At 39.0% G+C, this 25737-nt stretch overlaps 1 protein-coding gene across 11 annotated transcripts in view; it reads right to left on the bottom strand.

The window, feature by feature from the left end:
• The window catches only part of ITSN2 (intersectin 2), a 145753-nt gene that overhangs the window by 115053 nt on the left and 4963 nt on the right, over positions 1-25737 (bottom strand). The window contains exon 1 of one of the 11 annotated variants that reach the window (XM_042933554.1): positions 4695-4867. The exons of the other annotated variants lie outside the window; for them this stretch is intronic. The gene's annotated coding sequence lies outside the window, so the exon portion shown is untranslated. Of the gene's footprint in view, positions 1-4694; positions 4868-25737 lie in introns of those variants that run through there. 11 annotated transcript variants of the gene reach the window in all.

Here is a 25737-nt window from a genome sequence, read left to right as displayed (position 1 = left end):
TACAGGTATCATATTCTTACTTGTATGTATGCATGTGACATTTGATTGACTGTGGTAACATCTGACTATGGTAGCACAATTTGTTGGAACCAATAAGCTTTTAAAGCATGCTATTTCATACCTGTTGGCTTTGTATCAATTCTTTCTGCCCTGTCGTTGAATTGCTTAACAATTCTACTAATCTACCTGGATAGTACCTATGCAAAAAAATAACAATTGGAATTTTGAAAAATTCAACAGGTACATTTTACGTTAAAAATATCAATTGTTTTACTCTATGTAATCATAATAGCTACCATTTAATGAGTGCCTAGTATTAATGCAATACACTTCTATTACTCACTTATATGTCACGCTCAATACTGAGAATCTAATATGTTCCGGGAGCTTCAGAGGAGAAACAGAGGAGATTGGAGAATCGGCTTCCAGGTGCCAGATACTGCTGGACACCTTTAATAACACTAATAATCTTCACAATATCCCTGCAAGGCGGGTGATACTGTATTCATTTCACAGATGAGGAAAGTGAAAGGTTAAATTACTTGCCTAAATTCACTAAGTGATGAAGCCAGCATGCAATCCCAAACCTAATTCTAAAGCTGATGGGGCTTCCCAGGGGCGTTATCTGCCTCCTCTTCTCTTAAATGGGCATAATCATTTTTTTTTAATTTTTTACATGTATTTATTTTTGAGAGAGACAGAGCACAAGTGGGGGAGGGGCAGAGATAGAAGGAGACAGATTTTTTTTTCTTAATTTTTTTTTAATGTTTTATTTCTGAGGCAGAGAGAGACAAGAGCATGAGTGGGGGAGGGGCAGAGAGAGAGGGAGACACAGAATCAGAAAGCAGGCTCCAGGCTCTGAGTGGTCAGCACAGAGCCCGATGTGGGACTCGAACTCACAAACCGTGAGATCATGACCTGAGCCAAAGTGGGTCGCTCAACCAACTGAGCCATCCAGGCGCCCCAAGGAGACACAGAATTTGAAGCAGACTCCAGGCTGTGAGCTGTCAGCACAGAGCCCGACACAGGGCTCGAACTCACAAACCTCGAGATTATGACTGGATGCTTAACTGACTGAGCCACCCGGGTGCCCCAATGGGCATAAGAATTAATGATGAATGGGTCACAGCTTCCTGCAAGGAGCAGGTCAACTTAATGTTGGCACATTTGTAGGGGAGAAGGCAAACATACCAGAGATGTCTTCCAACACATAGGTCCACACATATAGGTCTATGATGTACACAAATTAGGGGACAGCTAATTCTTGGTCCTCTTGGTGTAACCCTCTCAGAGGAAGAAAGGAGTTATCAGCATCTCCCCAGCTACATGCCTGCTGCCAGTTTCAGGCATGTGTGATTGGAGTCAGCATCCAACACCTGTCCCTATTCCTTAAAAGGGGTAACATGTAATGATGGGCAATCTTGGCAGTTTGCAGTTATCATATATTTAAAACACTGTTATTAATTACCTATGGCTTTAGGATATTCATATGGAGACTTTCTTGCACATTATAAATAGAGGACTGCCACTGTTACCTTTTTAGATACCACAAACACACATGTGGTAAATGATAGGCACAAGGCAAAGAAGAAAGCAGTGGATTAATACAATGCAAATACCCCTTGTAGAAAATGCAGGAACTATGTTCATACTAAGGAGAGAAAAGTAGAAATGCTTCAACAGGAGCAGGAAATCCTTCTTTAAAATCCAGAGAGGGGAAAACTGCAGCCATTTTAAGTTAAAAATAGCTTGATTAAAGCTGAATTTTTTTTGTCTGTTTAGAAGAACAGAACTTTAGAAGGAAACAATCACAGTAATTAGTCCAAAACCTTCAATTTTCAGGACAGGAAAACTAAGAGACTTGTATAATCTCACAGGGCTAGTAAGCAGCAAAACGGGTTCTAGAAACCACATCTCTTCTGTCCAATGCTCAGGACATAGGAGTTTCCCAACTCACCTGACTATATCACTGGGGACACTTCATAATCTAGAGACTCCCAGGTACATCACTGGGAGATTGTGGGAACTAGGGCATGAACATCCTAAAATGGTCTTCCTGCCTTGAGACCCTTCTGGAAAGCTACTAGTTTTTTTTCTTCCACAATACCTACTAATGCCCTTCTCCTGATAAAATTATGTCACAATTGCAAGTTCAAGCCCAAATTTGTTAGTAAGAAACATGGTATGAAACATGATTCAGAACCTCACCTCAATCTATTTTACCACATTCATCTCTTGACATGACCCCTTGACTCACATGTTCTAAGAACATCACCTTTGGAGGGGAGGGGGAATCAGGATGCTTTTTTCACTCCTCGATTTCTCTGTAAAGAGCTGCTCTCTCTGTCACGTTCACCACACCTCCTTCTCATTCTTCAACTCCCAACTCAAAGGTCACCTCTTCTCTGAGAGACGTGTGCGCGCTCAGTCAGTCATGGTCTCCTAGGTTGTCCACAATCTAGTGCATGCCACAGTAAACTCATTTATCATACTGTATTTCAATTTCACGTGTTTCACTTGTTCTGGGCAGAGGCCATTTTTTATTTAGGTCTAGTGCTAAAACAGATCTCCCAGAGAAAATGCTCAGTAAATATTTGCTGAACAAATGAATTGGGTAAATGAGTAGTATGGGTAAGATAAACAAAAACAAAGCAAGGGAAGCACGGAGAGAGGCACTGTGGAACTGAATACACAGAAAAGAAACTGGCTACACAAATGACTTCCTTGACACCCTGCAGGCCTCAGAGCTGTGGCTTTTAGAGCAAATTGTTCCTTGCAATATCCCTTTCATAATTTGTTTTTTCTTTTAAGTATGTTTTTAGAGAGTAAGTTTTATTGCCTATTGAATTCCAATTTTATATTGGGATAGGAAGGAAGGCCTGGATTTTTCAATTCTACTTTGAATCCTGCTGGTTAGCTTAAGTAAATTTGATTGAAGGCCTGCTATTCAAAAGCAAGATAATCAAGTTCGCAAAGGCATATCTTACAAAACTTTCGCCAGTGCCCCCTCCACTTCACGTGCTATGTACATAGAGCCAACTCTCCAAACTTACTGATTAGTTAGGAGAAAATGTTCCTTCCTCATCTGATTCCTAAGGAGATCAAGGTCAGTCCCATGAGAGAATGACTGAAACAAAATTACCTACTTCTTTATAGTTTCTACAGTAAGATGAAATTTACAGAGTACATATATTCTCTACAGCTGTTCCCTATCTATCCATACCTTCTTTCATTCATCCATTTATATATTTATCAAACATGAATAGTCACTATAATAATAAGGATTTGAAAATGTTATGGGAACCCAGAGGACAGAGCTAACACTCCTTGAGAGGTAAATTAAACTAGGGCACATATCACAAAGGAGGTAATATTTGTGTAAGAATGACCTAACGTGAGGTTAGTGAAAATTAAGTGGGTCCCATGCATGTTCAGAGTGAAAGACACTGTATAGGTGTGTGGACAGGCACTGATAGAAAGGAAAAGTACCTGAATCTAACAGAAGGACTGGTTAAAAGGAAAGTACACAGGGGGTATCACAGTAAAGCCTTTCCTATTCAAAGACAGTGTGATGTGAGAGCCATGTAATTTCAAAGAACTCACTTAATCTTAAGTGTTAAAAGGGACCTTAAGAAACCCAGTAGATATGGGGCACCTGGGTGTCTCAAGTCGGTTAAGCATCTGACTTTGGCTCAGGTCATAAGCTCACGTCTGTGAGTTTGAGTCCCACATCAGGTTCTGTGCTGACAGCTCAGATTCTGGAGCCTGCTTCCGTTCTGTGTCTCCCTCTCTCTCTGCCCCTTCCCCGCATGCACTCTGTATCTCCCTCTCTCAAAAATAAACATTAAAAAAAAAAAAACAAAAAACAGTAGTTTTAAATCTTGCTCCTCCTAGTTCTAGAAATTTCAAAAAGAGATACAACAGAGGTAGGATAAGGAAGAGGGAAGGACGCTGGAAGAGGATATCAAGTTCAATGAAAGTAGCTCTGTTTCTGTGTTTTACATACTGAGGCTTCTCTATAATATTTTATCTGATGATTTTTCTTTTTAAAAAAAGAGTTAAAAGCATACTGAATTCCATCCCCCTCATTTTAGAAACAAAGAGAAGCCAAATAGATTAAGCAACTTGCCAAGATCACACAATTTAAGGAACAAAGTATGTCATGCTAATGATTTTGAATTTCACTGTGCAAGTCATAGAGAGCAAGTATTTAAAACACAGTATATGTTCCAGCTAGAGGCCCAGATTTGGTAGTGACCAAGGACCAGGAATAGGTGTCTTACTGTCAGTGAGTGACTTTATCCAGGGAAAGCATATATAAGAAACAAGAGAAGAACCTCATCTTTTAAGGGCAAAGGAAGAGAATTCTGAAAATACGGCAACTGAACCGGACAAGAGTATCTTGAGAAAGGGATACCAGTTATGAAGTGACGGACATAATTCAGATGGTGTGAATTTGAATGTGGACAATAGAGAAGAGGGATTTCTGAGGTAGAACGGATAGCATTTTCTGATCAGCTAAATAATGATGAAAGAAGAACATCAAGATCAGTTTCTATCTTGGGTGACAGGAGAGTGGTAATATTAACCAAGACAGAAGCTCTAAGAAAGTAGAAATCTGGATATAAGATTGGGGGGGGGGGGGGGGGGGCAACAAAATGTTCAATTTTTAACTTACCTAATGTGACACATACCTATAAAGACACACAGGTGGGAACATCTAAGAGACAGTAAGGATTCTGTCCAGGCTGCAGATCCAGATTTGGTAGTTCTCACGGACTGAGAAGGGTTGTACACGTCAGTGAATGACATTATCCACAAAAAGCATGTACAGGAAACAGGAGAACAATCAGATAAGAGGTTAAAAAAAAAAAAAAAAAAAAAAAAAAGGAGAAATCAGGATATAAAGAAAGTGTTTCAAGATAATGGTCATAATTGTCAAAGGACACGGAAGTCAAGACTAAGCCATCAGTTTTGGCAATCTGCTTGAGAGTAGTTCCAGTGCAAGAAACTGGCTGTAAAAGTCAAACTGAAGTAAACCAGGCAGTAATTGGCAGGTGAAGTGTAGGTGACTCAAGAAGGACAGAGGAAAAAAGGGTGGGAGGAGAGATAACAGGCTTTAGAAAAGAGGCAAGGTTATAAGGCTCTCCTTTTAGATGGGAAAATAAAACTATTTTTAGAGGAAGAGGGAGAGATTTAATTTCCAAAAGGAGGAGGAAAGGAGGTTACCTAATAATGGAAGCTGGAGTCCAGAGAAAGTAGACAGCTCTACAGTATAAAGCAAGAACATGGGGCACACAGTTCTGGCTCTGGGAATATAGGACAAGAAAGATACATAAGGGTGAAAGATACATATAAGTTTGGAAGCAAAAGGAAAAGGAGTTGAGAAAGTACAGCTTTTCTTTGCAACCCTTTTTCCTCTCTTCTCTTTGGGCCCAGACAGTCTAAAGGGCAGGGCTGAAAACAAACTCTTGGATCTCCTGGGCCCCCAGGTGCCTACGCACAAATTTCTCTTTAAGCAACAAGAGAAGGTCACATGCAAATATGTTTGTTCCCATGAATCAACTAGATATGTGCATTTCAGCTTGTGTTCAATTAGCTTATGCCTTACACATGGAAACATCTGTTACATGAAAGAATGTGGGAGAAAAACATCCTAGGCAGAGGTAATTGCATGTGCAAAAGCAGAGTGAAGATGGGGCGCCTGGGTGGCTCAACTGGTTAAGACTCTGACTCGGGGCACCTGGGTGGCTCAGTCGGTTAAGCGTCCGACTTCAGCTCAGGTCACGATCTCGAGGTCCGCGGGTTTGAGCCCCGCGCTGGGCTCTGGGCTGATGGCTCAGAGCCTGGAGCCTGCTTCCGATTCTGTGTTTCCCTTTCTCTCTGCCCCTCCTCCGTTCATGCTGTGTCTCTCTCTGTCTGAAAAATAAATAAACGTTAAAAAAAAAATTTTTTTTTTAAAAAGGAAAAAAAAAAAAAAGACTCTGACTGACTTCAGCTCAGCCCAAAGCCTGTCTCAAATCCTGTCTCCCTCTCTCTTTGCCCCTCCCCCGTTCTCTCTCTCTCTCAAAAATAAAAATAAACATTAAAAAAAAAAAACTTTTAAAAAAAAGGAGAGTGAAGAGCATGGCCTGGGAAAATAGGTGGCAGCTAATTCATATGAAATAGTGAAAAGCTTAACAATGCAAAGAACTCTAACAATAGCTGTAAAAAGAAGTATTATTATAATAATACCTAGCAGACATATATGAAAGGCCCACAGTTAATATCATCCTCAATGGGGACAAACTGAGAGCTTCCCCTTAAGGTCAGGAACACCCTAACCTCAGCTATCAGACACTTAAAAAGAAATGAAAGGCATACAAATTGGCAAAGAAGAAGTCAAACTTTCACTCTTCACAGATGACGTGATACTCTACATGGAAAACCCAAAAGACTCCACCAAAAAACTGCTACAACTGGTATGTGAATTCAGCTAAGTCTCAGGATATAAAATCAAAGTACAGAAATCAGGTGCATTTCTATACACCAATAATTTAACAGCAGAAAGAGAAATCAAGGCATCGATCCCATTTACAACTGCGCCAAAAATCATAAATACCTAGGAACAAATCTAACCAGAGGTAAAAGATCTATATACTGAAAACTATAGAAAGCTTATGAAAGAAACTGAAGAAGACACAAAGAAATGGAAAAACATTCCATGCCCATGGATTAGAGAACAAGTATTGTTAAAATGTCAATACTACCCAAAGCAATCTACACATTCGACGCAATCCCTATCAAAATAACACCAACATTCTTCACAGAGCTAGAACAATCCTGAAATTTGTATGCAAATAGAAAAGACCCTGAATAGCCAAAGCAATTCTGACAAAGAAAACCAAAGCTAGAGGCATCACAATTCCAGACTTCAAGCTGTATTACAAAGCTGTAATCATCAAGACAGTATGGTAGTGGCACAAAAACAGACACTCAGATCAATGGAACAGAATAGACAACCCAGAAATGGACCCACAAACGTATGGCCAACTAATTTTTGACAAAGCAGGAAAGAACATCCAATGGAATAAAGACAGTCTCTTCAGCAAATGGTGCTGGGAAAAGTGGACAGCGACATGCAGAAAAATGAACCTGGACCACTTTCTTACAACACACACAAAAATAAACTCAAAATGGATGAAAGACCTAAACATAAGCCAGGAAGCCATCAAAATCCTAGAGGAGAAAACAGGAAACAACCTCTTTGACCTTGGCCGCAGCAGCTTCTTACCTAACACGTCTCTGGAGGCAAGGGAAACAAAAGCAAAAATGAACTATTGCGACCTCACAAAAATGAAAAGCTTCTGGACAGTGAAGGGACTAACAAAATAACAGGCAAATGACAGAATGGGAGAAGATATTTGCAAATGGCATATCAGATAAAGGGTTAGTATCCAAAATCTATAAAGAACTTATTAAACTCAACACCCAAAAACAAATAATCCAGTGAAGAAATGGGCAGAAGACATGATTAGACACTTCTCCGAAGAAGACATCCAGATGGCTAACAGGCATAAGAAAAGATGCTCAACATCACTCATCATCGGGGAAATACAAATCAAAACCACAATGAGATACCACCTCACACCTGTCAGAATGGCTAACACGAACAACTCAGACAACAACAGATGTTGGTAAGGATGCGGAGAAAGGGGAACCCTTTTGCACTGTTGGTGGGAATGCAAACTGGTGCAGCCACTCTGGAAAACAGTGTGGAGGTTCCTCAAAAAATTAAAAAGGACACAGCAGTTGCACTACTGGGTATTTATCTAAAGGATACAAAAATGCTGATTTGAAGGGGCACATGCACCCCTACGTTTAACACAGCGCTATCAAATTATGGAAAGAGCCCAAATGTTCATCAACTAATGAATGGATAAAGAAGATATAGTGTGTGTGTGTGTGTGTGTGTGTGTACAGAAGATATAGAGTGTGTATACACACACACACACACACACACACACGATGGAATACTACTCAGAGATCAAAAAGAATGAAATCTTGCATTTACAACAATGTGGATGGAACTAGAGTGTATTATGCTAAGCAAAATAAGTCAGAGACAAACATCATATGATTTCACTCATATGATGAGTGAAAATTCTACAGAATTTTTTTTAATGTTTAATTTAGAGCAAGAAAGAGAGTACAAGTGGGAGAGGGGCACACAGCGAGGGAGACACAGAATCTGAAGCAGGCTTCAGGCTGAGCTGTCAGCACAGCACCCAACAAGAGGCTCAAACTTATGAACCATGAGATCATGACCTGAGCTTAAGTCAGACACTTAACCGACTGAGCCACCCAGGTGCCCCCACTCATATGTAGAATTTAAGAAACTCAACAGATGAACATAGGGGGAGGCAAGGAAAAATAAGATAAAAACAGAGAGGGAGGCAAACCATAAGAGACTCTTAAATACAGAGAACAGAGTTGCTGGAAGGGAAGTGGGTGGGTCGATGGGCTAAATGGGTGATGAGCATTAAGGAGGGCACTTGTTGGGATGAGCACTGGGTGTTCTATGTAAGTGATGAGTCACTGGGTTCTACTCCTGAAACCAATACTACACTGTATGTTTACTAACTTGAACTTAAATAAATACATTTTAAAAAGTAATAATAATACCTAGCTGAAAGAAATGTAAATTAGCACAACTATTTGGAAAGGAATTTGGAAATGTACTCATTTATAGCCTGCCCTTCTTCCAGAAATAAAGCTCCTGCAAAAATATAAAAAACATTAAATTAAAAAGTAGATGGGTAAATGAAGGTAAACAAAAAATAAGTGATCACTTATACTTTTAACTTTTGCATATGTCTGACAGTTTTCATAAATAAAATTTGAAAAAGAAAATTAGTTTTGGCCTTCATACATCTGACCTGACCACTAGCTCTCCTTCAGTGTTGTCCCCTACAATCACCAGGGCAATTCCTTGACTGCTTTCACATCCACTTCACTAGCCCCCCTCCAACATTATTCCTATACTTCCTATATCCTATATCCAGAGGATCCTGCCCACATCCTGGCCTCCAAGTCTTTGACCCCTGTATTCCAAACATCTTATCCTTCATCTTACCTCAGCCAGGCACTCCCAGGTCACACCGTGGGCCTTGTTATCACTGAAGACTGCGCTCCTCTGTAACCCACTTCAAGCCCCCCCACTCTCCCTTCACCAGAACCTCACTCAAAAGCCCATTCTCTCTAGTTCTCAGACTCTGGCAATTCTTAACTCTACCAGGACCTACAAAATATTGGTCTCAGCAACTTTTCACCATCCCTCATTCTTCCTTATGCCCTAATATCCCCTCCCTTAGGTCCTAATATCCCTCTTTACCCAAATAATTACCACTATTAAGTAACTCATTGTGTACATCCTCAAGTTCACGTTCTTCTCTCCCTTTATACTATTCATCTGGTAAAATCTCACTGCTATTCCATGGCCATACAAATGAAGGTGCTGACTGGCGTCACTAAACTCCTGACCACTCTTGACTGCCTGACAAGTTCATGTTTCCCTAGCCTATCTATCTGCTCCCCTCTCTCCTTGATGACCATTTCACACTCCTCTCCCTCACTCTGCCAGACTCGTAACATGTGTCATAAAAACTGTTCATCCGGCTTGTTGCCTTTTGATTTGAAAGCATCTTTTACTATACCAACCTCTTTATTTTTATACCAAAATTTGTCAATCTTTTCCTTCATGACTACTGATCATTGTTATGCTAAGAAAGCCCTGTCTCATACCATACATACCAAATGTGTATTTTTTTAATTTTTTAAATTTATTTTTGAGACAGAGAGACACAGAGACACAGAATCTGAGGCAGGCTCCAGGCTCTGAGCTGTTAGCACAGAGCCTGATGCAGGGCTCGAACCCACGAGCTGTGAGATCATGAGCTGAGCTGAAGTCAGACATTTAACAGACTGAGCCACCCAGGCACCCCCCAAATATGTATTTTTGAAATTACATATTTGATCTGGATTTTTATTTTGGAGTGGAAAGAACAGCTATGCATCTAAAGTGTTTACTCCTCTACCATCATCACCACTTACAATGTCTAGTACTTTTTGTGAAACCATTTATGAAATAATTCAGCCTTCCCAACTGATCTAAAATGCATCTCTTTTCTTGTACACTAAGTGTACACACAAGGCTACACTTATTTCAGTTTGTGGGTTTTCCCATGGACTCTTGTATGAGACTTCTAACTACCACAGCACTAGAATATGCAAATCCCTATCTACCCACTATCATCTTTTTCTATAATTTTCCTATTTTCAGACGTTTATTTTTATGTCTTTCAGTGGGATTTTACTCATCTCATTTAATTCTAGGCACTTTATGGTTATGGTAATATTACATATTAATTTTATATATTTTTGGTATATGAGAAAACTTTTCATTTTGGTAAGTTATTACTTTTTTAAGTTTTATTTTTATTATTTATTTTGAGGGATGGGCAGAAAGAGGGAGAGAGAGAATCCCAAACAGGCTCTGTGCTATCAGTGCAGAGCCTGACGTGGGGCTCCTGAACCAAAATCAAGAGTTGGACATTTAATGAACTGAGCCATGCAGATGCCCCTTGGTAAATTTATATTACAATGAATGTGTCAGGTTAACTTGCCTGCCTCGCCCATGTTTATTTGTCTCACAAGAAACACATCAGACAAATTCCAACAGGAGAGCATCCTACAATATAACCAGTACCCTTCAACACTGTCAAAGTCATCCAAAACAAGGAAAAGTCTGAGTAACTGTCACAACCAAGAGGAGCCTAAGGGGCCATGACAACTAAATGTATTGTGGTATTCTAGATGGGATTCTGGAACAGAGAGAAAAAGCACCAGATAAAAACTACAGAACAATGAATAAAGCATGGATGTTAGTTAATAATACACGCATCGATACTGGTTAATTGTAACATATATGCCATATTAATGTAAGTTATTAATAAATAGGTAAAACTTGGTGGAAGGGTAGATGGTAAATCCTGTACTATCTGCTCAGTTTTTCTGTAAATTTTAGGCCGTTCAATAAAGGTGTATATATTTTTTCTTAAAAAGGCAAATACCATAGAAGTAGAAAGCTTCGGGCAGAGTAAAGGTAAAACATGTACCTCTAAATTTGACAACATTCATCTAAAACAAAATACCTACTTAGCCCACTTAGAGGAATTTTTCTTAATAATCCAAAGAGGGAAAATAGAATGTAAGGATGCATATTACAGTGCCATCAATATTTTTAAAAAATACAAATAAGGTTACTTTATCCAACAGAGAAAGGAATAAGAAAATAAATTTCACTCAGAATACTACAAATCTACTACAAATGATAATTTCAAGGCAATAGTAGATACGTAATGCCTGTGATATAAAGTAAGTTTTTAAAAAATACAAAATTCTGGGGCGCCTGGGTGGCTCAGTCAGTTAAACACCTGACTTCGGCTCAAGTCACGATCTCATGGTTTGTGGGTTCAAGCCCCGCGTCAGGCTGTGCTGACAGCTCAGAGCCTGGAAACTGCTTCAGATTCTGTGTCTCCCTCTCTCTCTGTCCCTCCCCTCTTCATGCTCTGTCTCTGTCTCTCTCTCAAAAATAAAAACACTTAAAAAATACAAAATTCTAGAATATGGAGGCAAATACTCAAAATTACATATGCACATGTCAAGGATTAGAAGAAAACCTCTTAAGGGAAAGGACTTTATCCTTGTGAAACACCTAACAGAGTATGACAGACTAAATGTTTAATATACATTCACCAAATAATGTTTATCATAGTTTTGTTTGTAATAGCAAAAACTTGAACAAACCAAACATGTGAAAACAGGAGTATGGGTAGTAAACAGAGTCTATTTACTAAATAAAAACAACACAGCCATTAATACTTATGAAAATTATGGAGTAACACAGAAAAAATATCTTCCAGGTAATAAATAGACAAAAATCTATAGTGATTCTAATTATGTAAAAATTACATAGGTATATATATATATATATATATACGTATACATATATATGTATATATACGTATATATACATACATATATACGTATATATATATATATACTGATTCGAAAGCATTAATATGCTAAAAGTAGTTGACTTAGGCTGAAAGATTGTAAAGAATTTTCTTTTCTCTACTTTTCAAGTTTTGTTGTTGTTGCTATTTTTTTTAATCTCATAGGAACCACATATACCAAAAGGTCAAGCAATTAAAAACAGACAAATATTATGACCTTAGTAATTCAAAGAAGTCATGGTAAATTTACAACTTGTCTTTCAAAAATTAGTAATGCCTTCTAAGGAGTTTTTTCTCTGACACCAACCAATTCTCCGATTCTCTGACACCAACTGGGTGTCCAACAATTCCATTCAATTCTGATACTATCTAGAGTTATGCAATCCTCACACGTTAAGGCCTCAGTCCTGCAAGACTGCCTCCACTTCAGACACTGGTCACAAGTCCTGGGCCATCTTCTGACCAGCTGGCTATAAACCACGGGTTCCCCATGATCTCCTCCCTGGATTTGACAATTTGCTAGAAAAGTTCACAGAACTCAGAAAGAGTTAATTTGTGTTTACTTAAAAAAAAAAAAAAAAAAAAGGGGGGGGCACCTGGGTGGCGCAGTCGGTTAAGCGTCCGACTTCAGCCAGGTCACGATCTCGCGGTCCGTGAGTTCGAGCCCCGTGTCGGGCTCTGGGCTGATGGCTCGGAGCCTGGAGCCTGTTTCCGATTCTGTGTCTCCCTCTCTCTCTGCCCCTCCCCCGTTCATGCTCTGTCTCTCTCTGTCCCAAAAATAAATAAAATTAAAAAAAAAAAAAAGTTGAAAAAAAAAATTGTGTTTACTGTTTTGATATAAAGGATTAAAACTCAGGAATAGCCAAATGGAAGAGACACATTGGGCAAGGTCTGGGGGGCAGGGCATGGAGCTTCCATGCCCTCTCTGGGCATGTCACCCTCCCAACACCTCAGTGCCTTTACGAACCTGGAAGCTCTCTGAAATCACTGTTCTCGAGTTTTTGTAGAGCTCAATCTCCAGTGCCCACCTCCTCTTCCTAGAGGTCAGTGGGTAGGGGGAAAAGTTCCAACCCTCTAATCTCTTGGTCTTTCTGGTTGTCCAGCCTCATCCTAAGGCTATCTAGGGTTACCACTCTAAGTTACCTCTGAGGTAGCATACCTCAGGTGTGATGAGAAGGGGTTTATTATGAATAAAAGACACTCATCACTCAGGAAATTCCAAAGGTTTTAGAAGCTCTGTGCCAGGCACCAAACACCAAATATACTTTTGCACGCTTTTTTAACACAATAGCAAATATAACCCAGAGCCTTGCTCTTGTCTATATTTTAGTCTATTATAAACAATATTATGCAACAAGTCTGTTTTACCAAAAACAATTAACTAAAATTACCAATCTCCTCTCAAACCCAGCCATGATACATCTAGTGCTAAAAACTACAAAGGAAAAGTACACTCCTCCAGACACAGCCTACTGCAGAGGCCTGAAGAGACTGGCATCCAAAACCAATGCCACACCCCAGAAGGTCCTGTGTGGGAATAGCTTCTACCTGTGAATGGTAGTTTCCAATGTCAACCAAAACACAAACAGAACAAGAGAGTAGAGGAAAGAAAATGAAACCAGTAGCCAGTGGATACAAAAGCATTCATCCATTTTCCTATTCTATCAGTTTAAAGTTTGTTTTTTTTTTTAAATATCAATACGTTTCAATTACTGGAAAGTATGCTATGACTGCAGCAAAAAGAATAAAATAGAACGTCCTAATTTACTGAGAAAGCAAATATAAAATAATAAATGTGGAACAAGGATTTTAAAAGCAAACTCCATGTTCTGACAGGGAGAAAAACTACCACAAAATAACAAAATAGAGATATTCTTACATGGAAATAGTCATACTAAAACCAACAGTGTATCCAGAAAATATCTCTGAGCAATAACACCTAAGCAAAACAAGGCCTTACTTCCCCCAAATACTTCAAAATCACAAATTTACAAATTCTCTTCACCAATCTCAATTCTGAAGAGTCATGGACTTAAAAAAAAAAAAAAAAAAAAAAAAAAATCTGGCAATGGTGCACCTGGGTGGCTCTGTCGGTTAAATGTCCAACTTCGACTCAGGTCATGATCTCATGGTTCCTGATTTGGAGCCCCATGTCGGGCTCTGTGCTAAAGCCTGCTTCAGATTCTGTGTCTTCCTCCCTATCTGCCCCTCCACTGCTCACATACTCTCTCTCAAAAATAAATGAACATTAAAAAAAATTTTTTTTAAACTGGCAAACCTTTCGTTGCTCTTTCTGGAAAAAACACAAATGCACAAAATGTGGCATACAATTCCAAAGGTTTCAGACCTCCAAAGCCAAAGTGTGAACTTACAGAGGATTCGTGTATTTCATAGTTAAGCCCCTTAATTATAAATACATGAATTCCCGTTTTAAAAAATGTATACAATATTAGACTGTGAAAGAATCCTTCTATTTTGTATTCCATTCATTCTCTATTCTAACCATGTCCCACCTAAGTGGGACAAGAGACCCAATCTAACGCCCTGCTCCCATTTTTCAGTAGAAAAAAACTTCATGATGAAGAATTATACAATGCAACAGTTACACAAGAGCAAAATGGGCAACAAAATTGGGGTGCCTGGGTGGCTACGTTGGTTAAGCATCCAATTCTTGATTTCAGCTCAGGTCATGATCTCACAGGTTCGTGGGTTTGAGCCCCGTGTGGGGCTCTGTGCTGACAGCACAGAGTCTACTTGGGATTTTCTCTCTCCTCTCTCTGCCCCTCCCCTGCCCACGCTCTCAAAAATAAATAAATAAATAAATAAATAAATAAATAAATAAATAAGAAACAAAACTAAATCTAACACTGATTCTATAATTTTATTAACATTTATTTGACAGAGTGCACGCGTGTGCACACATGAGCGGGGGGGGGGGGGGGGGGGGGGGGGGGGGGGGGAGAGGGAGAGGGAGAGGGAGACCCAAGCAGGATCTGCACTGCTAGCACAGAGCTGGACATGGGGCTTGATCCCATAACCTGAGCTGAAATCAAGAGTCAGACACTTAACCGACTGAGCCGTCTAGATGCCCCAATTCCATAATTAATTGCAGTTAATTCAAGAATAGCAACTGAAACCACATCAAACTCAAGACAATACCCATGATGCACTGAAAATCTAAGTGTGGGTGTGCACAGTAGGAATTTTTCAATGCTGCCAAAGCACTGTATAGCTAAACTAAATTAGAGCCCTCAGTAAGCTCTACAAATTTGTTAATTATAGTTTATGAACACTAAATTTCAGTAATCGTTACTAACTCAGATTATCAGTAAGTAGTCCATACTGATATACAAAAATCGAAGACAATGGACATGAAAAAACAATAGCTCCTAAGAAATGAGGAACTAACTTGCATTTTAGTTTCATTTAACAGGAAAAGCCTTCTGCCCCAGCATGTGTCTTGAACCATACTGGAGAAGCAGCAATCCGATCCAAAAATTTTCAGCCATTTTCCCACTGTGATTCTGTAGAATAACTCATCAGTAGCATAAAATCTAATCTCCTAAATTGGATCCTTCACACATTGCTGGTGGGAATGTAAAATGATTCAGCTGCTTTGGAAAACAATTGGGCATTTCCTCAAAATGTTAAGCATAGACTACCACATAACTTAGCAATTCCACCCCTAGGTATGAACCCAAGAGAAATGAAAACATAAACCTATGTCCACACAAAAGTCTGTATACAGATGCTCACAGCAATATTATTCATAATAGCCAAAAAGTAGAAACAACCCAAGTGTCCAACCACTGACGAATGGATAAACAAAATGTGGTATATCCACACAATGGAATATTTGGTCATAGAAAGGAATGAACTATTCATATATGCCATAACAAAGATGCACCTTAAAAACATTATGGTTGTAAAAGGAACCAATCACAAAAGACCATGCATATTTTATGTTCCCATTTATATAAAATACCTAGCAGTGCAACTGCTAGGTAGTAGGGTAATTCTATTTTTAATTTTTTGAGGAGCCTCCATATTGTTTTCCAGAGTAGCTGCACCAGTTTGCATTCCCACCAACAGTGCAAAAGTGTTCCCCTTTCTCCGAATCCTCTCCAACAACTGTTATGTACCACAGTTTCTTTATCCATTTATCCACTCATGGCCACTGGCTTGCTTCCATTTCTTGGCTATTGTAAATAATGCTACAATAAACATAGGGTATGTATATCTTTTTGAGTTAGTGGCTTCATTTCCTTTTTTTTTAGGTCAATTTATTTATTTTTTTAATATTATTTAAAAATTTTTAAATCCAAGTTAGTTAACATATAGCGTAATAATTATTTCAGGAGAATTTAGCAATTCATCACTTACATATCACACCCAGTGCTCATCCCAACAAGTGTCCTCTTTAATGCCCTTTCACCCCTTTAGCCCTTCCCTCCACCCAACACCCTTTCAGCAACCCCGAGTTTGTTCTCTGTAACACAGTATTTATCTTTTTTTTTTTTTTTAATTTTAGGACAGTTTTAGATTTTTTTTATTAACCTGTTTTATTTTTTATTTTTTTAAATTTACATCCAAATTAGTTACCATATAGTGCAAAATGATTCCAGGAGTAGATTCCTTAGTGCCCCTTACCCATTTAGTCCATCCCCCCTCCCACAACCCCTCCCGTAACCCCCTGTTCTCCATATTTACGAGTCTCTTCTGTTTTGTCCCCCTCCGTTTTCACATTATTTTTGTTTCCCTTCCCTTATGTTCATCTGTTTTGTCTCTTAAAGTCCTCATATGAGTGAAGTCATATGAATTTTGTCTTTCTCTAATTTCACTTAGCATAATACCCTCCAGTTACATCCACGTAGTTGCAAATGGCAAGATTTCATTCTTTTTGATTGCCAAGTAATACTCTATCATATATATACACCACATCTTCCTTATCCATTTATCCACTGATGGACATTTGGGCTCTTTCCATACTTTGGCTATTGTTAATAGTGCTGCTATAAAACATGGGGGTGTATGTGGTCCTTTTGAAATAGCACACCTGTATCCCTGGGATAAATGCCTAGTAGTGCAATTGCTGGGTCGTAGGGTAGTTCTATTTTTGTTTTTTTTTGAGGAACCTCCACACTGTTTTCCAGAGTGGCTGCACCAGCTTGCATTCCTACACAGTATTTATCTTGATTTCACTGAATAGGTACAACAAACTAAAGTCACCAATTACTAATAAGAAGGGCATATTTTTCTCACTTTAATCAATATCTGAGAAAAAAGGTTACTATTATTTCTACCTAAGGGCTTAGGGCCCCAAATTCACAAAGCATGTTGAGACTTAAAAGCTTCAAAGATTAACTTTTCTATAAAAACTTATTACTAGTTCTAGTTCTGCAACTTGGCAACCTCAGTTTAAGATGTTTAAATATAAATTATAAGTCTGACCTTTTATAAACGTTAAGTTTAGCCTACAAAGAATCAACCATTAAACCAAGCAGGTATAAAAGAACAGAAATGGTAAAGTAATAATGAAGTAGTTACTATTCCAATAATATTGCAGATTTAAATTAAATCAATTCTAGAAGAACTAGTCAACAACTTTGAACAAGATAATTCACCCACACAGAGGGGAAAAAAAACACCTAAGATTAGCTTGTGACTCAGCCTGCATTGCTATGAGGGGAAGGTAGGGGAGCTGGCTATTAGGTCTGTTCTCTTCAGTCTCCTATCAGGACTAAATATGAAAACAAAACTATTTACTTGTCTTGAATAAGAAGTATAGAGGGAAAACATTCATATAGATGATTCACCTTCAAGTAAAATATTACCTCTCTGAAACAAAGATAACTTTCTAAGTTCTGAAGCCATTCACATCTACATAAATATTTTAAATTTTTGTTGAAAACAAAATTAAAAGGTAAATGGGGAAAATGAGGAAAAATCACAAGTATAGTCAATATTTAAAAACTTTTATTTTAGGGGCGCCTGGGTGGCGCAGTCGGTTAAGCGTCCGACTTCAGCCAGGTCACGATCTCGCGGTCCGTGAGTTCGAGCCCCGCGTCAGGCTCTGGGCTGATGGCTCGGAGCCTGGAGCCTGTTTCCGATTCTGTGTCTCCCTCTCTCTCTGCCCCTCCCCCGTTCATGCTCTGTCTCTCTCTGTCCCAAAAATAAAAAAAAAAAAAACAAAAAACTTTTCTTTTTAACGTTTATTTATTTTTGAAAGAGAGAGAGTGTGAGCAGGGGAGAGGCAGAGAGGGAGGGAATCACAGAATCTGAACCAGGCTCCAGGCTCTGAGCTGTCAGCACAGAGCCTGGCACAGGGCTCGAACCCACGAACTGTGAGATCATGACCTGAGCCGAAGTCGGACGTTTAGCCAACTGAGCCACCCAGGTGTTCCAAGTCAATATTTTTAATGTACAGAGAACTATTAAAACAGATAAAGAAAACATTAAGACCTCAAAAAGACAGTTTTCCATCAACACCCAAAAAACAAATAATCCAGTGAAGAAATGGGCAAAAGACGTGAATAGACTTCTCCAAAGAAGACATCCAGATGGCCAACTGACACATGAAAAAATGCTCAACATTACTCATCATGAGGGAAATACAAATCAAAACCACAATGAGATACCACCTCACACCTGTCAGAATGGCTAACGTTAACAACTCAGGCAACAACAGATGTTGGCGAGGATGCGGAGAAAGAGGATCTCTTCTGCATTGCTGGTGGGAATGCAAACTGGTGCAGCCACCCTAGAAAGCATTATGGAGGTTCCTCAAACAAAAATAGAACTACCCTAAAACCCAGCAACTGCACTGCTAGGTATTTATGCAAGGGATACAGGTATGCTGTTTCGAAGGGACACATGTACCCCAATGTTTACAGCAGCAGTATCAACAATAGTCGAAGTATGGAAAGAGCCCAAATGTCCATCAACGGATGAATGGATAAAGAAGATGTGGTAAGGCGCACCTGGATGGCTCAGTCGGTTGAGCGTCCGACTTCAGCTCAGGTCGTGACCTCACAGTTGGTGAGTTAGACCCCTGTGTCGGGTTCTGTGATGACAGCTCAGAGCCTGCGGCCTGCTTCGGATTCTGTGTCTCCCTCTCTCTCTGCACCGCCACCCCCCCCCCCCCCCCACATTGTGTGTGTGTCTCTCTCTCTCGAAAATGAACAAAAAAAAGATGTGGTATACATATACACACGTAGTATATACATATACGTATGTATATATATGCATACACAGTATATATATATATGTATACACACACACACACACACACACACACACACACACACAATGGAATATTACTCGGCAATCAAAAGGAATGAAATCTTGCCATTTGCAACTACGTGGATGGAACTAGAGGGTATTCTGCTAAGCAAAATTAGAGAAAGACAAATGTCGTATGACTTCACTCATATGAGGACTTTAAGATACAAAACAGATGAACATAAGGGAAGGGAAGGGAAGCAAAAATAATATAAAAACAGGGAGGGGGACAAAACATAAAGAGACTATTAAACACAGAGAACAAACAGAGTGTTGCTGGAGGGGTTGTAGGAGGAGAGATGGGCTAAATGGGTAAGGGCCATTAAGGAATCTACTCCTGAAATCACTGCTGTACCATGTGCTAACTTGGATGTAAATTATAAAAAATAAATATATTACAGAAAGTTAAAAAAAAAGTTTTCAAAAGGGGAAATGAAACTAATGAATGTCAATGTCACAAATAATCAAGGAAATGCAAATTAAGTTGCTTCTCCCAATAAACTTATTTTATTTATTTATTTTTTAATGTTTATTTATTTCTGAGAGAGAGACAGAGCATGAGCAGGAGAGGGGCAGAGAGAGAGGGAGACACAGAATCCAAAGCAGGCTCCAGGCTCTGAGCTGTCAGTACAGAGCCCGACGCAGGGCTCGAACTCACAAACCCACAAACCCACAAACCCTGAGATCATGACCTGAGCCGAAGCCGGAAGCCCAACCGACTGAGCCATCCAGGCACCCCCTAAACTTTTTTTTTTTTAAAGAAACATGGCTAATACTCGAGGCCAGCAAAGGTGAGGGGAATGTGTGCTGCAGACATAACTCATGGGAGTGCAAACTGGTATTGCTCTTCAGAAGGCACTTTGAGAACATACAGCAAGAACCCTACCAATGTTCATATCCAATAAACCAGTAATTTCACTTCTGGGAATCTGTCATAAGAAAACGATGATAAATGGGGTAAATGTGAAGATGTTCACTGCAATTACTAGTTATTATAGAAAAAAACCTGGAAATAACCTGAGTGCCCCACAGTGGGGCAAATCAAGTATTATGCTGCTACTTAAATCAAATTCATTGTGACCTGTAAATTATATCTGAATAAACCGATTTTTTTAAGTTTATTTATTTATTTTGAGAGACAGCAAGAGTGGAAGGGGGCAGAGAGAGAGAATTCCAAGCAGGCTCTGTGCTGTGAGCTCAGAACCTGCTATGGGGCTTAAACTCATGAACTGTGAGATCATGACCTGAGCTGAAATCAAGAGTGAAGACACTCAACCGACTGAGCCACCCAAGCACCCCTCAATAAACCTATTTTTAAAAACACAAGTTTGGCTAGACCATATGATAACCTGGAAATGGCTTACATTCTTATAATTAAAATTTATGATATAAATATGTATCATTATGAAAATAATAGCAGCCAACAATCAATGCATACTTCCCAAATTCCAAGCCTGACACTCAGGTTTCTATGTGTTATCACTGACATCATCATTACCAGGGCCATCCTAGAAGGGTCTGAGCCTCAAGGCCACTCACCAATTATGGGGCTGGCCCCAGATAAATTACACTTTAAAGAAGGCCTTATTGTAAACATTTTCATAGGTCCCTTGAGAATGTTAAAAAAAAAAAGAATTTTGAAACTGAATTTTAATTATTTCAGAAAAGAGAGGTACAGTGCCCCTGACATGCCCCTTCCCTCCAAGCATAGCCAAGGGCAGCAGTCCTGGCTGACCTAAGCAAAAGACAGGCTTGATTATTATTGTTACCATATAGAAAGAATTTATTATGAGATGGTCACACTAAACATACATTATCTCTTCATCCTCATAACAATGCTATGGATAAGTATTATTATTAAATCTCCACTTTTTTTAAGGAAGAGAAAACCAAGTCTTTTCGAAACTTACATTCACAAAGCTAGTAAAAAGCCAAGCTGGAACTAAAACTCCACTCAGCAAAAGCCATGTTATACTCAACTACCAGGCTGTATTATAAAACATGCACAATAATATATATCTAAAAACACAAAAAAGAAAGACACAGGGGGTAGGAAACACCAAAATGCGGTTGTTATTGGTTGCTGGACTTGGAATGACTTTTTCTCCTACTTTTCTTTCCTATTTTACAAAGTTTCTTTAATCAGTACATATTATTTCCACAGTAAATATATGTTTAAGTTACATAATGAGAAATAATGTTAAGGTGAAAAAGTAAAAGGATTTGGAAAAATATTTACATTAAATGGCAGGTTATATTGTTAATATAACTCAGAGACAAGCAGTCAGTATACTTCAAAATTAAACTAGTAAATTTAGAGAAAAATGCCTCTTAACAAAACTAGAACAGAAACATAATGAATGCTGGAGAGAAAAGGAAGTGAGATCTAATCAAATGCACCAATAGCCAGAGAGAGGTGTAACTAGAACCCCAACTCTTCAGGGTTTGCTCTTTCTCCTAAGGCTCTGACTTCTGGCAGAGGCTGCCAGTGGGCCTACCCCACCAGTTCACCAAACTTCCCAGGGCATTTCAAAATCTTACCAAGATTACATCAGGACCCTCCAACTTCCCCCATTACACTGGAAAAAAGGGGGAAGTCAGAAGAAAAACTGAGCCTTGTTTTATAGAAGAGATCTAGAAGGAAGATTCAAATATTCTGAACACCAGAAAAGGTACACTGGAGTGAAAGAGTTATTTATTTTATCAGGCTTTCCCAGAGGCAAGGTTAATAATCCTGTAAGTAACTTGCTGTTCCCAGAACGGGAAACTTCCAAGCCTGTTTTCATTCAATTTGTCTCTGGGCCCCTTCCTCTCTTTCCCCCCTTTCTCACTGAAAGCCCAGTTCCAATGCTACTTTCTCCATGTAAGTTTCTCCATTTTATACACTTGGAAGGTTGATTCCCTTCCTGATATCAACAACATCACCATAAGCACCTTTAATTCAAATTGACAAATATTTACCAAGTCATCAGATGTATAGCACTTGGATAAGATGTATAACAGTAGGGAATAGAGGTGCCTGGGTGGCTCAGTCGGTTAAGCCCCCAATTCTTGATTTTGGCTCAGGTGATGATCTCCCAGCCACAAGACTGAGCCCCACATCAGGCTCTGTGCAGAGTGTGGAGTCTGCTGGGATTCTCTCTTTCCCTCTCTCTCTCTGCCCCTCCCCTACACGTACATGTGCACTCTCTCAAAATAATTAAATAAACGTTAAAAAAAAAAAAAAAAAAAGAGCAGGGTATACACAAAAGGAAAAGGCCAAAACTTAGAATTCCATATAGGTACTAAAGAAAGGACAAAAGATGAGCACCTAACTTTGCTTTAGGGAACCAGAAAATTGTTAGATGAGTAATCTCAGAGGAAATGACTCCTCAATTGAGTAATGTGAACTAATCAATAGGTATTACCCAGTAGGCTAGAAGAAGAGATTTTTTACAAATTAGGAACAGAAACAGGCAAAGACACACAGGGAAAAAAGCTGAGAATTAAAAGACAATGTCATAGGACTTCATACAGGAGGCTAACAATAGCACCTACCCCATAGGAATGCTGTAAAAATTAAATAAGGGAGTAAATATAAGAAATTAGTATAGTGTTATATATGAGAAGTCCTATATAAACGTTAGCTATTATCATTGATAAAAATCCATAAACAAAACTAAGAAAGAAACTTGGAAAAAAAAAACTATACCTATATGGCAAAGAGTTACTATTCTTAAAATATAAAGAATCCTTAAAAATAACCAAGAGATGAAAATGCCAAAGAAGTGAGAAAGAGCAGAGGTAAGTATTTCTAAAAGTAAAATCTTTAAAAATATGCCTTCAAAAATAGAGAAAGAAAAACAAGGTGGTCTTTATCAAATTAGGAGATTAAAAAAAAGAAGCCAATGTTTCTGACGATATGGGAAACAGGACCAGTTTCACTGGTAGGAGAACACTTCCGTACTGACAAGTTTTTCTAGAAGACAACTTGGCAATGCTTTTACATGGGCCATAGGAAGTGTCCATACCTTTTGATCCATGACTACGACTACTACAACTACTAGCAATTTATTCTAAGGAAATAATCATAGATGTGAACACAGATATGGTTACAAAGACGTTAACTGTGGCACAATTTAAAAATATAGGGTTGCCTGACTGGCTCAGTCAGTAGAGCCTGCAACTCTGTTTTGTTTTTTTTTAAGTTTATTTATTTTTGAGAGAGAGAGAGAGAGAAAGCATGAGTGTGGGGAGGGGCAGAGAGAGAGGAGCAAGAGAGATCCTAAGCAGGCTCTGCACCGTCAGCTCAGAGTCCCATGCAAGGCTCAAACCCACAAACTGTGGGATCGGGACCTGAGCTGAAGTTGGATGCTCAACCAACTGAGCCACCCAGGCACCCACCCCACCTTTTTTTTTTTTTAATGTTTAAGAGAGAGAGCACAAGCAGGGGAGGGGCAGAGAGAGAGGGAAACACAGAATCTGAAGCAGGCTCCAGGCTCTGAGCTGCTAGCACAGAGCCCGAAGCGGGGCTCCAACTCACAAGCCATGAGATCATGACCTGAGCTGAAGTCTGATGCTCAACCGACTAAGCCACCCAGGCACCGCCCCTCCTTTTTTTATGGGGAGCCTGCAACTCTTGATCTCAGGGTCATGAGTTTAAGCCCCACATTGGGTGTGGAGCCTACTTAAGTAAATTTTTACAAATAATAAAACTTAAATTTAAAAAATACAAACTACTTTAAAGTTACAGAACCAATATGAGAGGATAATATGAGCACATTAGCTGTGAGATCTTGGTAAAATTACTAAACCTGTCCTTGTTCAATCTTCTCAACTGCAAAATAAGTAGTAATAGACTAGCTTTTATGGAGAGGCTGAAGACTAAGTGAATAAAAAAATACATCAAGTGTCTCAAAAGTAACTAGAAAACAGTAAATGCTCAGTAAATGTCAGACGTTGTTAACATTCTATAGTAGCAAAGCAGTATTATTTAGCCAAGAAAATTATGCTGTAGATAAGTATGCAATAAAATAGAACTATTTTTTGATAAATGTTAGTAAGCGAAAAAGCAGGTAACACACCACAGTATATAATTCCATTTTTTGCAAAGACAAATTTGTAGAAGGATATCTACCAAAGTATTAAGAGAGACCATTTCTCTGGGTAATATGATTCTCAGTGACTATTTTCTTCTTTCAATTTCCCCTGTTGCTTTCGAATTTTCCAAAAGAACATATATTACTCATCACAATAAAAATGGTATAAACAGATAGCCTATAGGGTTTAAAAACAAACACAATATAGTGCTTTTAGGAAAAGTAAAATTAAGGTATCTATTCCAAACCATTTGATAAATCTCTGCTCTAGTCATGTTGTACCTGAGGTTTGTTTGTCTGCCTTTAAGTTATTAGAACATAGAAATATTCAGGGATCTGCTGGGTGCAAACCCAATAGTTATATTAAAATGACAGGGGTACCTGGGTGGCTTAGTTGGTTAAGCGTTCAACTTCAGCTCAGGTCATGATGTCGCAGTCCGTGGGTTCAAGCCCTATGACAAGGTCTGTGCTGACAGCTCAGAGCCTGGAGCCTGCTTGGGATTCTGTGTCTCCCTCTCTTTCTGCCCCTCCCCCATTCATTTCTCCAACTCTCAAAAATGAATAAACGTTAAAAAAGCCTTAAATAATAATTTTTGCTAAATACAATACGTGAAATATAAGTTAACACATAAAGCACAAACAATAATCTTTTCCCAGGTCTTTCATTTTTTAATAATAACCTTGAAAAAGGCAAATTTACTTCTCTCAATTACCCCCCACCCAACTACCTACACATTCCCTACTCCCATTTCCTGCCTTACTTTTTCTCCACAGCACCTGGCAAATTCTAACTTCTAGACAGTTGATTGTCTCTCCTCTTTCTTCTTGAATATAAGCAGCATAAGGGCAGGGGTTTTTGTATATTCTGTCAACTGCTTACATGCTCAATGCTTGGGGCAGTCCCTGGCCTGTACGCACACAATATTTGTTAGAGGAATTTGGTACCATGAATGAGCAGTAACTTCTGTACGGTTTAATTTTTAGAATGAAAGATGGTTGTTAAGAACAAAGAAAAAGTTAAAGCAGATGACAGAAAACAGAGGGAAAAGGCATTTTTCCCCCTACCGAAGCCCCCAGAAAGACAAAGATGAGGTAAAGTCAACCTAATGTAGAAAGCGGTAACAAAGATGTATTTAAGAGGGAGCTACAGCATGTACTTTATCAAGATGAGATTACCACCATGCTGCAAAGACTATAAACCCAGGTACGGGAGAGTAACGTTCAGAAAAAGGTTGGGGTTATCTGTATCTAGTCTAAACCGCTCTTAACATCTCAATCATACAAGTGATTCTGTTCTCTACATCCTGAAGGAGCCAAAAACT

This window comes from Panthera leo, chromosome A3, assembly GCF_018350215.1.
Source record: "Panthera leo isolate Ple1 chromosome A3, P.leo_Ple1_pat1.1, whole genome shotgun sequence".
In the NCBI taxonomy this organism is placed as follows: domain Eukaryota; kingdom Metazoa; phylum Chordata; class Mammalia; order Carnivora; family Felidae; genus Panthera; species Panthera leo.
The sequence above is the reverse complement of the archived record's forward strand: the minus strand, read 5'-3'. Positions and strand labels throughout refer to the sequence as shown.